At 41.0% G+C, this 15,450-nt stretch overlaps 1 long non-coding RNA gene across 1 annotated transcript in view; it reads left to right on the forward strand.

Moving 5' to 3' along the window:
• LOC149858235 (uncharacterized) overlaps nucleotides 1-15,450 on the forward strand; it is a 40,879-nt gene that overhangs the window by 10,105 nt on the left and 15,324 nt on the right. Inside the window, exons 2-3 of the long non-coding RNA XR_016443720.1 lie at nucleotides 2,608-2,660; nucleotides 3,173-3,220. This is a non-coding gene — a long non-coding RNA (uncharacterized LOC149858235). The remainder of the gene's footprint in view (nucleotides 1-2,607; nucleotides 2,661-3,172; nucleotides 3,221-15,450) is intronic.

Raw genomic sequence — 15,450 nt, forward strand, 5'->3', positions numbered from 1 at the left:
AACTTATGATTGTAAAACTGGTTACCTGGGAACCTTCTCTATTATTTACTTAACAGTTAGTTTCCATGAACAAGACAGGATCAAAGTGATCAAGGCCTTAAGTAGATCATAGCCATACCCACTTGGAAGAGTGGTAGGATTCTGCCTTCCTAGAGAGCAAGCCAGCAGTAAAAATTGCCTCTGCTCTGTGAGCAAATAGATATGAGTTTGTAGCAGGGGGTTCTTGATACTTAGCCTAGCAGGCGGTGTGTATCTGATTGCTTATTTCCTTCTGTCTGCTGTTGTGGGACGGGTGCTCTCCATAGGAATGGGCCATGGGGATAATACCTATTTACTCTCAAATCCACCTTCCTCCAGAATTTAGTCTGCAGCTGATTTCTGTGCCAAAATGGAGGTGTGAGGATGCTACAATGGCTGCTGGTGGCAGTGCTGCCTTTCTTTCCCTTCCCTTCCTCACTTCATGGAGTAGAGTTTGTGGCTCAGGTTACTATTGCTTTCCTTGTAACCTCCAGAGCAAAGTTTTGTCCCTGTCACAGTCTCTGTTGAATTGGCTGCTCAGCCAAAAGCTGCTGTCAATTGGGCAGCAGCTGTGATAGGAATAAATCTTGAGCTTTGGAGCTTGCAAGGAGAGAGTGACACTGAAGCCTAGACTCTGACTCTACTCCATGTATCTGCATTCAATAATGACTCTGGAAACATCCTTTTGTCTTTACTCTGCCTTCCCAGAAGGTGTATGTCTTATTTGGGTGGAGAAGGGGTGTTGAGGTAGATCATGCTTCTGAGAGCTACTGTTTCAGGTTGTCTCTAGAGTCGGCCAGCCCTTCTTCAATGTGTTTTACTTTTTGAGCTTTTCTGCATAACTAGGAGAGTTAGAAAGCATTTAATTTAAATATGACATCTGAAGTTCTGATGAAATAAGAATCCCCAGCCATAGAAACATTGAATGCCTATGTCTTAATCTAGAGGTGGCCAGCCTGTGTCATGGGCAGCCACTAGGTATGGCATGTGGCAGGTTGAGGAGGGGACAACAGCACAGTGGCAGATAGGGCAGGGAGAAGAAAACAGAGCATCAGATTAGTCAGGGAGCAAGGGGCAGGGAGTAGATAGGGTAAGGGAAATGGATTGGAGTGGCACTCAACGTGGGTGCAAGGCTAATTTGTGGCATGCCTGCCTAAAAGGTTGGCCCCACTGCCTTAATATAGGAACATTTCAGTCAGTGGGCTTGAAACAGAGCAGCCATGGAAGTGAATGGCAAAAGACTTACAAGATAAACTGAATTCATAATAAAATTCCCATGGATGTTAACTGAACAATTTCAGGGGGGTTGTCAATCCTTTCTGTTGCTAAAAATAAAGTATTTAATATCAGAAAGCTAATTCATATTTTGAAAATTATCCTATTTCAGAAACCTTCACAATTGTGCATATAAGGCAAAATCTTGCTTGTATTACCCCCATCAGCTACAACCAATGAAAGAGAAAGCAATATTTTAAAATCAGATCACCTAAAGCCCTCTTTTGAGGCCTGACAGACATGCACGTTACATACAATATTGCTGAAATAGCTCTAGAAAACAGAAGGTTTTCTGAAATATTTCATCTTAAATTGGACAAGTCTATCATATGATGAATACACTGTAAAAATAAAGAGTGGAAATATGGTGCAGAGACTGTCTGAATGCCTGATAAAAACTCAGCAGTTTCAAAAAACAGTTTTCCTGCCATGCCTGGCATTCCGTTTCTCACCTCAGCCCTCATTTTCATTACGATTTTTTCTTTTGCTCGATTTATTCTGGGATATTAATCACATACAGTGTTTTTTCCAGTTCAAATGCTTAGGGTTTCCTTATTTGTTAGTGAAGCCTCCCTTTTTAAATACTGAAGTAAGTGTCTTCTCCCCCTATACCCCTCCCCATTTACTGGATTGCATTAGAGGATTGTTTGAGAGAGAGAGAAAGATGGGGAGAATAGGATTAAAACAAAGAATTTTTTTGGTTGATGGTACTGCCAATTACCATCGGTGAAGGGGAGGCCTGAGAAAGTTGGCTGTGGGTTATAGCAGCATAAAACTTTATCTGGGTTTGTCAAAATCAGATGGTCTCCCCAAACATTTTGATGATGATGAATTCCCGACCTTTGAAGGATAGATATTTTCAGGAGAATTTCTGACCAGTGTTACATTTCCACACTGCAGGGCCAGACACCTGGTTGGTGATTCACAGTAGTAGAGGAATTCTTGCTTTCTGTGTGTGAGAGATGCAGCATATATTTGGTGGCTCTACTAAGACTCATGGTCAATGATTCAGCAGAGAGTTGGATCTCAGTCTGTGGTTTTCTTTAGGCATCTGTTTACAGAAAAGATTTTCCACTTCAAGAAAATCCTTAAGGTCTGTTTCACTGGAGAAGTCACCAAGCTCAGTCAGGAGACCTGGTTTCCACACCTGACCCTGTCATTAATTTACTAATGATCTGGTATAAGTCACTTAACTCTGTGGCTAACTTTCCACATCTACAAAATGGAACTATTTACCCACATTTATAAAACACTTTGAGATTTATGAATGTAAATTTTATTTACATATTAAATATTATCCTTACTTTATCCTAGTGAAAGCAAAGCTCCCTTTGATTGGAGTATGAACACGGTCAGCCTGCTATTTGGTGAGTTACTGCAATTTCATAGCTTATTTGTGATCTCTCACTTTCCTTTATTAATTTTATGTGTTAGAACATTTGGGCTTTGCTGTTTCATTACTTCTCCTTATGTGATATATGTAGCATAATTAAAATAAACATAGATTTCAGAATCAGTGATCTTATACAATCATGTGACTACAGGAAAAGCATGCAAGCTAAAAAGAAAGGTTATGGAAAAATACATTTAAAATGTATCAAAAATAAAGTAGACAGAGGCACGTCTTGCATAAACAGCTACTGAGAGCACTAAGCAAACTCAGACAAAACCCATCCAGTTAGGAGACAAAATAGACATTTTGGTAGAAATGAGTGTTTAAGGTACACAGCTGCCAATTGTGTCAACAAAAATTCTGCACATTTATTTCCTAAGCAGTCAAAGAAAATGCTTGATATATTATTGTGTCAGATCTAAAGAGGCCGTGTAATTGAAAATTCTTACTCCTTTTCCTTCACTGACAACCTGTTTGACTGCACAGAACAGAAGAGATACAGACTTGTCTTTGACGTCATTTACCATGCTGCAGGTAAGAAGCAATCCAGGGCTGATTAGATGCTAAACTATACATAAGCTAGTCTGCAAAGGAATGTCATTTTTATGTGATCTGCCATTTGATGTTCCGACTGCATTTGTGTGTATTCAAGAATAGTCCAGGGTTTATAGCAGAGGAAACACCAGTGCAGTAATACCTCTTGTGACTTTATATATATATATATATATATATATATATATATATATATATGATATGTGTGTGTAAAATAACCTCTATAATGTTTTTCCTGCCAAGTTTTCATCAAAACCTGTAACACCTATGTGTCCTGGTCATTTGACATTCAGTATTTAGGCTTTAAACTTTTAGGGGCTTGATATTTTAAGCTGCTTACAGTTTGCCTTCTGAATTATAAAAGATTGGTTTACTATCTCTGTATGTTTTCTTTCTAAAATAAAAAAGTCATCAAATCAAGCCTCCCACAATTATGCTGAAAATCTCTCAGAGCTGATTCACTGTTTTCATCCCAGTAAAATGGTAGGGTCCATTACGTGACAATATGTCAGCTGCGATGTTTCACTGGGACTGATTGAATGGTGCAGCAGCAACAAAAGCCAGAATGTTCATGACGACATGAAGATCTGTTGCAGGATATTGCAAGGTCAAAGTTTAGAAAACAGCCACTCCCTGAAACCTGCTTCTATAAAATATTATTCTTTAATGCTTTAGTCTTTTTAGATAGGTTTCTGATGCTCGTGCTTTTCTGGAATGGAATAGCTTCCAGAGAACAGTATAAAATTCTGTTGTTCCAGCAGTCTCTTTTTTTTACATCAGAAACCAAGATGCATCAGAAATTCTGCTGGTGTTTTTGCAATTGCATAACACTGACTGCAGAGGGAGTGAAATATTTGCAACAACAAAAACATAAATAAAAATAAAAAATGTGCACATTTTTGCATTTCACTGCAAATTTGAAATTTATTCCATTTCATGTAAAATGTGGCTGCTGCTTTACTTAAGTGCTGGATGACATACCTATAATACTCTTGGAAAATATTTTCTTTAATTAGCACTGTTGTGATTTAAATTTTATACAGAAGAAGCAGATTATATATAAACAAGAAAAAACCCCTAATAGAAAACTGCTTTTTTTGACATTACATCAGGTCAAGGTATTCCTTGGACTAAACATAGCATAGGTCCTACAACAATATCTAATGACATACACTGTGGCCATGTCTACATGAGCAGCGGACTGCGCAGTTGTTACTGTGAAGTCATTTAGTACTGGTGTTACTGTGTGGTAACATCTCTGCACAATTTTTTTCAGATGCTACTGTGCAGTATCAGTGAGTCACGGTTAGTGCCCATCAACACTACTGTGCAGTAGCGTCTCGTGTAGGTGCACCCTGTATGTTTCTAATCCAAACTACATTTAAATCAATGGTCAGACTTGCAATGATTTCCACATTGAGGAAACTTCAACCACAGAGTGGTTGCCAAGGGAGGGAGAAACTTTAGGCTGCTCTGAATTTAAGTTACTTTGCAGGGTAATACTGAACACTTACATCTGGTGAGTTTACCTCAACCCCACAAAACATTCCACTTTGTGTCAAAATACTGGCCTCAAAATAGGCCATTTGCTGATGTTTTGATTGGAGCTCAGTGAGTTCTTTTTCAGCTGAATATAAGTAGCAACTAGGGTTAAGAACAGACAGTCAAAAAGTCCAAGGCTAAATCAGTTCAATCTTTGTAGGTAAGTCTAAGATAAGGAGATTGAACTAATAAATAAGTGAACAGACTTTCATGTTTGATTCCAGAAATGTAGCCACATTCCTGCAGCGGCCCAGGCCAGATGCTGGGGGGTGCTAGAGCATGCCTCCCTGAAGCAGCTTGGACCAAGGCTAGTCCACCCACCTTACAAGGCAGGGCTGGCAGGGGAGGTGCAAACCTGGGATGCTGTGAGACAATTAGTTAACTTGCATCTGGAGGGGATCTGGGACAGAAGTTCAATAAATTGATTTAACCTAAATCAGTTAAGTCTAATAATACATCCATCCAGGTGTATCTTAAATGAGTTTTGGCCATTTTGAAAGTGGTTTATCTGGACTGTACTTCCGTTGTGTTACAGATTTGAACCAATTTCCAAGCACTTATACCAACTTACATGTAATTTCTGTCCCTAGCCTTGGACACCTTACAGTGGAAGGGGCAGAGAGAGAAGAAAAAGGTAAATCTATGAGTTATGAGGTTCAGTTCCACTTTGTTTTCCTGAATACTGCACTTAGAAAAGGACCTAAAGAACAAAATGAGAATTGAGAAACATGAGCTGTTACTGACTCATTATCAGTTTTCATCTGTAAAATGGAACTACACACTTCCCTACCTCACTGGGTTGGGGTGAGATAGATTTTGCTGGTCATAAAGTATCTTGATCTTCTTGAATGGAAGGTGCTAGAGAAGAGCAAATATCCTGATTTTATACCTATTATTTTATTCTCTGAAATTTTTTCATGGTGAGTTACATAGACACATTTAAATTTTTTCATAGAGACAAATTAAGATTTGGTTTTTTTTTTTCAATTTAAGCAATCAAGTTTTAACAGGACTTTTGACTAAAGCACTTTTTCTCTTTTTGATTGATACACTGACAATGGACTGCAGCAGACTGATTGCCATCAGTGGAAGCAGTAATTGTACAAGATGTTTAAATATAGCCAGGGTAGCCAGCCAAGAAGCAGTAGCTGGGAACTTAAAGACCCAGGATTAATACTGAATATGAGAGAGAGTCTGGCTCAAGAACTCTACCTCTGACCTGACCTCCCAAGTAACTGCCTTAAAAGGGCTCTAGAATGATTATGATATTTTAAATCAACTTCTATTTATTTACCAAAACCATAATGTCTAGTCTTTGAATTTTATGGAAAAGAGGTTAATTATGCAGAACCTGTTGTTACTTCTGGAGTCTAGCTAAAGAACAATATAGGCAGATCGAGATCCTGAGACAGTATAAACCAATGTAGCTCCATGGACTTCCATGAAGCTTCGCCATTTGGCACCTGCTGAGAATCTGGTCTTGAAATTCTACCTTAAGACTCCTAACAACTCTAATATGTTGTTTTAGAGACTTTCCAACGGCTACAGAGTATTGGATGCCTCTGTGCCTTAGCTAAGCAAGGAAAGCGATGATGGATTTCTTTGACAGTTCCAATGAAATCTTCTGGTTGGCAGTTTTTACCGAAAAAGTCCATGACCAACAGGTTTATTCAGTTTGCAGAACAAGGCACATGTGTCTAGGTGCCCTTGTTGACCATTTTGAGGATATTAGGTAACATTTTAGTTTATAGCTCAAGAACATGCCAAACTACACATTTATTTAAATGCAGGCGGATATAAGAAGTTAAATAAATACCACATGGTTATTAAAAGAAAATTAGTTGGAAGTTTCACATTAAACTTTCCTGAAATGCTCCCCTTCCCTCCCCCCCAGCATTAGAGGTAAAGAATTTAGGGGTTCTTTCAGGCACTGCCCTGTTATTTGTTCTTCATACTGTTTCCATTAATATGTCAGGTACATTTCACTTGTTCAATATTTCCACAATTCTAATTTTGACTGTAAGGGAACAGTCTGAAACCAGACCAAGTCAAAAGAAACCAACATTTGTAATCTTCACCTGGCTGTTAGGGTTTTTTTTTTTTATCATTTGTTAGTGATCATCTACTTCTTGCATGTGTAAATCACTTTACACAGCCATCATAATTGCTTCTCATTGGAACCTTTTCTAGCAGTTTGAGGACCAAATGGATACAGAAAAATGAAGTGTTCTCTTAGCCTAGGGCTGGTACCTCCAGATCACTATTGAAAGAGCTGGATTGCAGGAGTGTGTAAAACCAGCCTCTCTGAAGTCTGTATATTCAGTTGTGAACACTTGCAGGACAAGTACTCTGTACTTTTCTAGCAGACTGCAAGATCTGGTAGATTCCATTCTAATATTTTGCTAGATGCTTATACTCTGATGTACTTTTTTTAGCAAACCCCCCCCAAACAACCCCCCTGCTCCAACCCCCGACAGGTTTGTGCAACTCCTTGCAGCCATTACTTAACAGGCAACTTTCTTAGCTCAGTATACAACTTTCTTAGCTCAGTATATATCTGTTTGCATATACAATCACACATTTTGATCTCAGCCTGTCATCTACAGGCTCTGTACAGACAGCATGAGTCGCCACTAAAATTAGAATATGCATAGCCTGGACCCTTCCTGCCCATGACTGCAAGGGGTGAAGGTGAGATTTCTGAGGTAGTAGAGATGGCTCAGGAAGAGGACAAATGGGCCAGGACCTTTTAATGGGCTATGAACCAATCCACATCAGGACTTGGGTCAGCGCATTTGAAATTCTTTGATTACTTTCCAGTGGCATAGGTGACTAATTATATTTTTATATTGCATTCTCCACATACAGCTCCATAAAATGCTATATAGAGAGAAACAAACATAGTCTCTCTGTTGTTCTCACTTTTCTCAGTGGTGGCAGATGACAGAACAAGGAGCAATGGTCTAAAGTTGCAGCAGGGGAAGTTTAAGTTATATACAGTAAAAGCTGAGCTACCCAGCATCTTACAAGCCAGCATGCTCTGCTATCTGGCATGCTGGCTTGTAAGATAAAGTGAGACTGGAAGTGCCCACCATGGCACTTCCCATTTCTCTGAGTCCCCATGGCTGGGGGCAAAGCAGCCTGTGCTGCCAAGCCCCCACAACTTGGGGGCATAACAGGCTGTGTGGGGCTGTGTAGGGCCTGTCTCCCGCAGGATGGGCAGCGATGTGGCAGAAGGGATGGCGATGCTGCGGGAAGACGCCCTGGACGTGGCTGGAGAAGTGGCAGCTGGGGCCACTCAATTAACTGGCATATTTTGTTATCTGGCATCCCCCATTTTCGGGGGATGCCAGATAACAGAGCTTTTACTGTATTAGGAAAATCTTTCTCACTAGGAAGGTAGTAAAGCGCTCCTGCCATTCTGTTCCTTCTGGGACAATATCAGTGGAAAGAATTTGATCATTTAGCCACCTTAACCCAAAATATTATTTCTTTTAAACAAAAGCATTTAAGAGAAAACATACCTTGAAAACAATAAACAGACTACATCCATAGTTTACCAGATCTTTAATTATGTTCTGCATGGAGTTCCCAGTAGATTAACTGCCTATAGACTCTTCCACAGTACCTCTCTCTGTGTTTTAGCCTATTTCTTTTGATGAGTTCTGGCAACAGGCCTCCTTTGTTCCCCTCAAAAGACTTTTATAATATTTACTATTCTTTTGCTCTCTGGGCTCCTGGTATGGAAAAACAAGGCCCGAGAGAGAAGACATGTTCTTTAAAGCTAATAGCTGCCCTCCTTGCCTTTTATGTTTGTGCCTGAAATGCTTATCTCACAGTCCCTTGATAAATTAGATGAATACAATCATGAAGGCATTTGTAATAACCTACCATAGCTAGACAGTAACTTAATCTCACTGACCACATCACGTAAAATATTCACATTATGATAAATCAATATTCTTAGATTGATATACAGCAGCTGCTCATCTGTCAGATATTGTAACATATTATATTTAACATCTGAAGTTGCACACTCAGAAAAGGTTAATTAAACTCGATGCTTCTGGGTATGAACTGATCCCTGCAGGGGTCAGGAAGGAATTTCCCCACATGCACAACACATCACTTAACAGGCAAGGTGAATTACACATGTTTTCTACCATGATAAGGTAGTACTGATCAGCCACTGGGGAAAGGATGCCAAACTCTTCCACCAGCCTTCCCTTTCTGCTGTATTTACTTAAATAAAAAATAACCTTCCAAAAGAGCTTATCAACTTCAATATCTCATTCTGGAAGGGGGTTCTTGTCCAGGTTTCATTCTATCCACCTCTACTTTTACATGATGCAGTTCAGACAAAACCTTACATAGCCCATGTAGAAAGTACAGTTCAAAACTTATAGCTCACCTTTATGTCATCACGATCTAGTAGCTCTACAGTGTATTGTTAGCTGACATATGAAGGGCTGCATTCTTTTACCCATATAAAGAAGAGAACCTGAAACCAGTGAGATTTATTTTTGGAGCATGTTGCTTGTAAACATGTATAAAAGTTATCAGAAAAGTATTAATTTTTAAAATCAAATAGAATAGCAGTACATACCAAATGTTCCATCATGGGCTTTTGAAAAACAGGATACAGAAGAGCAGAGGAGAATTTTACAGTGATGGTCTTGCTCTTCACCTGGACCAGTTGATCCCAACATCTCTAATGGACCCACCTATTTGCAGAAAATATACAGTCAGTTAAAATGGCTAGCTAATTTAATCTACAGACTGCTGAATGCCTCTTTAAATTCACCATACCTAAAATAATAGAGCTATCAGAAATGTAGACTATATATATCACATATATAAAAAACATATAAGACATTATTTTCTATATTAAAGGGGTTATTTTTTATTTATTTAGGAGGAGAAATGAAGGAGAGGGTTCTTAAAAATAAACAAGACTTCTCCTACATACATAAAATACCGAGTCAGAAGACCACCAACCTTAAAGCTACATTTTTTACCATATTTTCTTAGTGCCTGGTACTGAAGCTAATGTGCAGTGCATATGATAAGAAGCTGCCGTGTAGCATGCCATCATTGCTACCTAAAAGCAAATGAAACTGGCATAAATAATTGTGCTGTAGAAAGCCTTTCTGTTGCACCTTGCCTATCACTGACAATTTACATATCTTAGGAAAACCTTTGTCAGCTTCTGTCATTTCTGCACTATTATGTGCCTTTCTGGATAATTACCAGTTAATGTGAAAAAGCAGATGGAAAAAACCTTGAAATTTCTGATAGAGAATCCTCAAACCTCTCCCCTTATCTGTGCACAGCAGCTTCCTGATTTCAAAAGAAGTTTGAAAACCTTTGTTAAAAATGTCCCTGATTCCCAGTTTGAATGAACCAAATGACATTCAGCTAAAATTATTCAGCTTTTTCCACAATTAAATTCCATTATCGTGAACTGCCAAAGTAAAATGGAAGGTCTCTTAACTAATGTGTCGGTTGTTTGCTTGTATTTTTTGCGGTGTGTATTGTATAAAGCTGTGTGAAGTAGAAGGAGGATAAACAATAACTGTAATTTTGCATCAATGAGTGGGGCATTTTTAGACCCCTCATTATGGGAATGTGCTGTGTGTGTGCATGTGTATGTGTGGTGGTTTTTTTTCCTTTTAATTCTTCCTCTTGAAAAAACCCCACTGAGACTGATTGGATATTTCACCAAACTTAAGGAGTGGTGAGTAGTGACAGTTTGGTTTTTAGTTCTGTAAGTGATTTGTTTATGCAGACTCCACATGTCATGAGTGCCAGGCATTGGACAACTGCAAGTGCTTTTCCTCTTCTTTTAATGAAAATGCAGTAACAACTTTGCACAGGAAAAAATATTTTTTTAAAGATGCTATTCAAATAGGCCATGGAATCATCCTCTTTTCTTTCTTTCCTTCATTCTTTCTTTTTTGTTTTTGTTTTTCTCATTCTGATACCCTGTTTGAAATTAAGAATTGCCTACAATAAGGGTTACACCGCTGGCTTGCTTATGTGCTATATGGAGCAAAGCAACAATAACCCTAACAGCAGTGAAGCAATTAACTCTTTGTTACAGTCCCAAATTGGTATGTATCTTTCCACCAAATGCTGTGCTGCACACACAGATCTGAGGAGGGCTCCTGGTTTTGCTGATCCTGGTTTGGGTGCTGTGTCTGTGAGCTTTCTTTCAGAGGGAGTTAAGTTTTTGAACACTAATGCTAAGGAGATTTGAATACAGCTTTTCTTTATGAAACATGATGTTTAACAGAACTGGTGGTCTCAGGTTTAGCTCTCATTCTTAAACCATTCCCTTACTCCAAGGCTGGCAATAATAAGCGTTGCCATCAGAAAATTGCAAGTGCAATGAAATTGTGGATTCCACAATTTGCACACTGCTCAACAATTTTCTCAGTGCTCTGTAATTTTCTGGCTTTGGCAGGCCCATTGTTTAAATGTGCATTTGAGTAGGTGCCAGACTGTCCCTCCTTTCTAATGCTTACAGAACTCCACCCACTAGAAAGTAGTGCTTCCTGAAGAGCAATAATTTCAAAGGCGGCAAGGGGAAGGAAAATAGGTCCTGGAATGCCAGATAAAAGTAGAAGAAAAGCATAGAAGTGATGTAAGAAAAGCAGAAGAGTGGTGAGAAAGAGAGAAAGGAAATAATAACAGAATGGGATGGTAAGAAGTAAAAGAGTAGAAGCTTTTGTGCACAGGATCCGTCTTGTTTTTCTGTACACAGCACCATGCACCCAATGGAGTGAGACAAGTAAACATAAAAAATATACAAGCAATGCTAAATGTTTACATGGAGCAAGTAGATTTTTATCTCTCATCAGTGTAAGTTTATTGCAGTTATTTTGGATTTGGGGCCCTGACTTGGGAAAGAAAAATACGCATGTTCTTCAGTGAAATCTGTTTATACTCAGTACAGCACTCAAGCACATGCTTATGCACTAATAAAGATAGTTTTGTGAACCAGTACCGAAATCTGGGTGAGTAGGGTGAAAACAGGTCTCCGCCTGGTACCCTGAGGTATGTAGAAAAAACATTTAAAGCTGTGTCTATGTCCAAGTCATTGAACCTCTCCGAAACGATTCAGAGGGTTCTGATTCAATTTGAAAAGATTAAAGGGTCTCCTGATTAGATTTAGATTCAGAGATTCAGCTACCAAATCGGGCTAAACCTCTGCCGAATTGAATCAGTGACCAAAGCTCCACACAGCCTTAGTTGGCAGGTCTGGGAGGGAGCTGGTGGGTCTGTGGGGAGGAAAGAGGATGGTGGGTCTATAGGGGAGTTGTTCACTTTGGGGTGGAAGAGTCAGCAGGATGAAAATAGCCAAGTCAGGGTCAAGGGAGTAGGAAGAAGTTCATCCCCAGGGCTTGAGTGAGCAGCTGGACTTTCTCAGCCCCAGGGCTGTGCTCCGAATATACACAGATATTCAGTAGATCAGGCTAATGCATTCCCTGTCTTAGTTCACCTTCTCAGATGAACTAATTTAGCTCAGGCCAGCCATTTTTTGCCCAATCTAACCTTCTCAAACATCTGCACAGATCAGTGATAAGATCAACCTAACCCTATTTAGGTTGATCTAAATGTTAATGTCTTTACATAAGGTTAGAGACTAACTGGTTTAGAGAGGCATAAGCTTCTGTAGGCTAAGGGACCACCCCTGCCGTGACTTTTGCTAGTCCTTAAGGTAAATCTGATCCTTTTCGCTTAGCTCCTTATTGTCCTTTAAACATTTGGATTTCAGGCATTTTCTATATCAACACACTTGGCAAAGGATGGAAACATTCAGCTTCAGATATTCAGCTTTGTCCAGTATTTTCCATTTTCCCTAGCACAGACTGGACCTGCCAATAAACATTGCATCTAATTTCAAACATCTTGGTAAGTTTTCACTTTATGTAGTATGCCAATTTGCCATCTTGGGCACCTACTACTGACATACTAATTCAGTGTCATACTTTTGGTAGGGATTGGTCAGATAATTGACACTTCATAGATTTCATAGACACTAGGGTTGGAAGGGATCCTGGAGGATCATCGAGTCCAGCCCCCCGCCCCTGGGGCAGGAAGTCAGCAGGGACCATAGGATCCCAGCAAGATAAACATCCAAATGCCTATTGAAGGCATTCAAAGTAGGTGCTTGAACCACCTCCAGAGTCAGTCTATTCCGAAGCCTGGGGGCTCAGACAGTAAAGAAGTTCTTCCTTATGTCCAGCCTGAAATGATCATGAAGGAGTTTGTGACCGTTCAACCTTGTCATCCCTTGGGGCTCTCTGGTTCCCCCAGATCCTGGTGAGCACCTCGATAAACTTGTAAGTGGCCACCAGATCACCCCTGAGCCTGCGCTTTTCCATGCTAAAGAGTCTCATGGCTCTCAGCCTCTCATCATAAGGTCTGTTTTCCTGACCTCTGATCATTTGCATGGCTCTCCTCTGCACTCTCTCAAGCTTCTCCACATACTTTTTGAATGGTGGAGCCCAAAACTGGATGCGGTACTCCAGCTGCAGTCTCACCAAGGCCGAGTACAACTGGAGAATGAGTCCTGGGATTTGCTTGAGAAGCATCTGTGGCTGCAAGCCAGTGTTTTGCTTGCTTTACTATCTGCAGCATCACATTGAAGGCTCATGTTCATCTTGTGGTCAATCATGGCCCCCAAGTCCCTTTTGTCTGAAGTGCTAGCCAGCATTGCACTGCCGAGCCTATAAGCATGCTGCAGGTTTTTCCTCCCAAGGTGGAAAACCTTGCATTTTTCAGTGTTAAACACCATCAGGTTCTCATCTGCCCATTTCCTGAGCCTGTTCAGGTCAGCCTGAATCACCCTCCTGTCCTCAGGTGTGGATGCTTTACCCCAGAGTTTGGTGTTGTCGGCGAACTTGGCTAGTCCACTTTTGACACCATTAATGAAAATGTTAAATAGTATTTGCCCTTGGACAGAGCTTTGAGGTACGCCACTGGTCACAGGGCACCACAATGACTGACTTCTGTCAACCACCACCCTCTGGGTCCTATCACAGAGTCAGTTCCCCAACCAGTGGATCATGGTGAGGCTGAGGCCACTGTTAGCCAGTTTTGCCAAGAGGTGATCATGGGATACCAGATCGAAGGCTTTTTTAAAGTCAAGATATACGATATCAATATCTTCCCCCTTGTCCAGGTGATAGGTCACCTCGTCATAAAAGGAAATGAGATTGGTCAAGCAAGACCTACCCACAACAAACCCATGCTGGCTATCCCTCAAGATGTTGCCATCAGTCAGTCTGGTAAGGATAGCCTCTTTGATAATCTTTTCCAAGACCTTCCCCGGGATAGAGGTCAGGCTGATGGGCCGGTAGTTTTCCGGATCCACTTTCCTCCTGTTCTTCAAGATAGGCACCACATTGGCCTCCTTCCAGTCCGTGGGCACTTTGCTAGAGCACCAGGAGTTCTCAAAGATCCATGCCAAGTCTGAGCTATGATGCTTGCCAGCTCCTTGAGTACCCTCGGGTGTAAACTGTCAGGGCTGGCTGTCTTAAAGGTATCCAGCCTCTCAAGGTGTTCCTTCATGAGGTCAGCTTTGATGGAGGGTAAGGAATCTCCCTCACCCAGGCCTCCCTGTTCTGTAGTGGACAGGGGTGTCCCATGGGACTGATGAAAAACTGATGCAAAGTACCCATTTAGGAAGTTTTCTTTTTCCTGGGTGTCAGTTGTCAGTTGTCCCATTTGGTTTAGCAGGAATTCAACGTTGTCCTTGCTTTTCTTATGGCTCCCCACATATCTAAAAAAGGACTTTTTATTGTCCTTGATATTTGTAGCTAGCTGGAATTTCATCACAACCTTGGCTTTCCTGGTTCACTCTCTGCAGGTCTGGACTAGTGGAGAATATTCCTCCTTGGAGGTGGATCCAGTCCTCCATCCTTTGTAGACCTTTCTTTTAAGACACAGGAGGTCCGCTAGTTCCCTCGAGAGCCAAGGGGGCTGCTGTGCCCTTTTGCTGCCTTTCCTCTGAGACAGGATAGATTTTGCTTGCGGATCCAGGATTGTTCCCTTAAGGAGCAACCACTCATCCTGGACTCCCTTCCCCTTTGGGTTGTGGTCCTCAGGGTCTCACTGACAAGCCTCCTTAGCTTGTTGAAGTCAGCTTTCCTGAAGTCGAGGACTTCTGTATTGCTGACTGACTTGCCAGCTTTACGGTGGATGGTGAAGGTGATCAGCTAAAGGTCACTGTCACCCAGCTTCCCTTTGATCATTAGGTCACTGATTAGGTCGTCCCTGGTTGCCAGTACCAGGTTGAGCAGCTCTTTACCTCTCGTTGGCCTGTAGATTCTTCCGTCAGATAGAGCTCATCCACGCATGAGAGAAAGCTTTGAGATCACCTGGATTTGGCCAAGCGCTGTTCCAATGAGATGTCTGGGTAGTTTCATAGTTTCATAGTTGGTAGGGTCAGAAGGGACCTAAGCAAATCATCAAGTCTGACCCCCTGCCATAGGCAGGAAAAGATGCTGGGGTCAAACAACCCCAGCTAGGTGGTTGTCTAGCCTCCTTTTGAAGACCCCCAGGGTAGGGGCAAGCACCACTTCCCTTGGAAGCTGGTTCCAGCTCCTAGACACCCTAACTGTGAAGTAGTGCCTCCTGAAGTCTAGCTTAAATCTACTCTC

This window comes from Crocodylus siamensis, chromosome 8, assembly GCF_052110815.1.
Source record: "Crocodylus siamensis isolate JL-2025a chromosome 8, ASM5211081v1, whole genome shotgun sequence".
Classification (NCBI taxonomy): domain Eukaryota; kingdom Metazoa; phylum Chordata; order Crocodylia; family Crocodylidae; genus Crocodylus; species Crocodylus siamensis.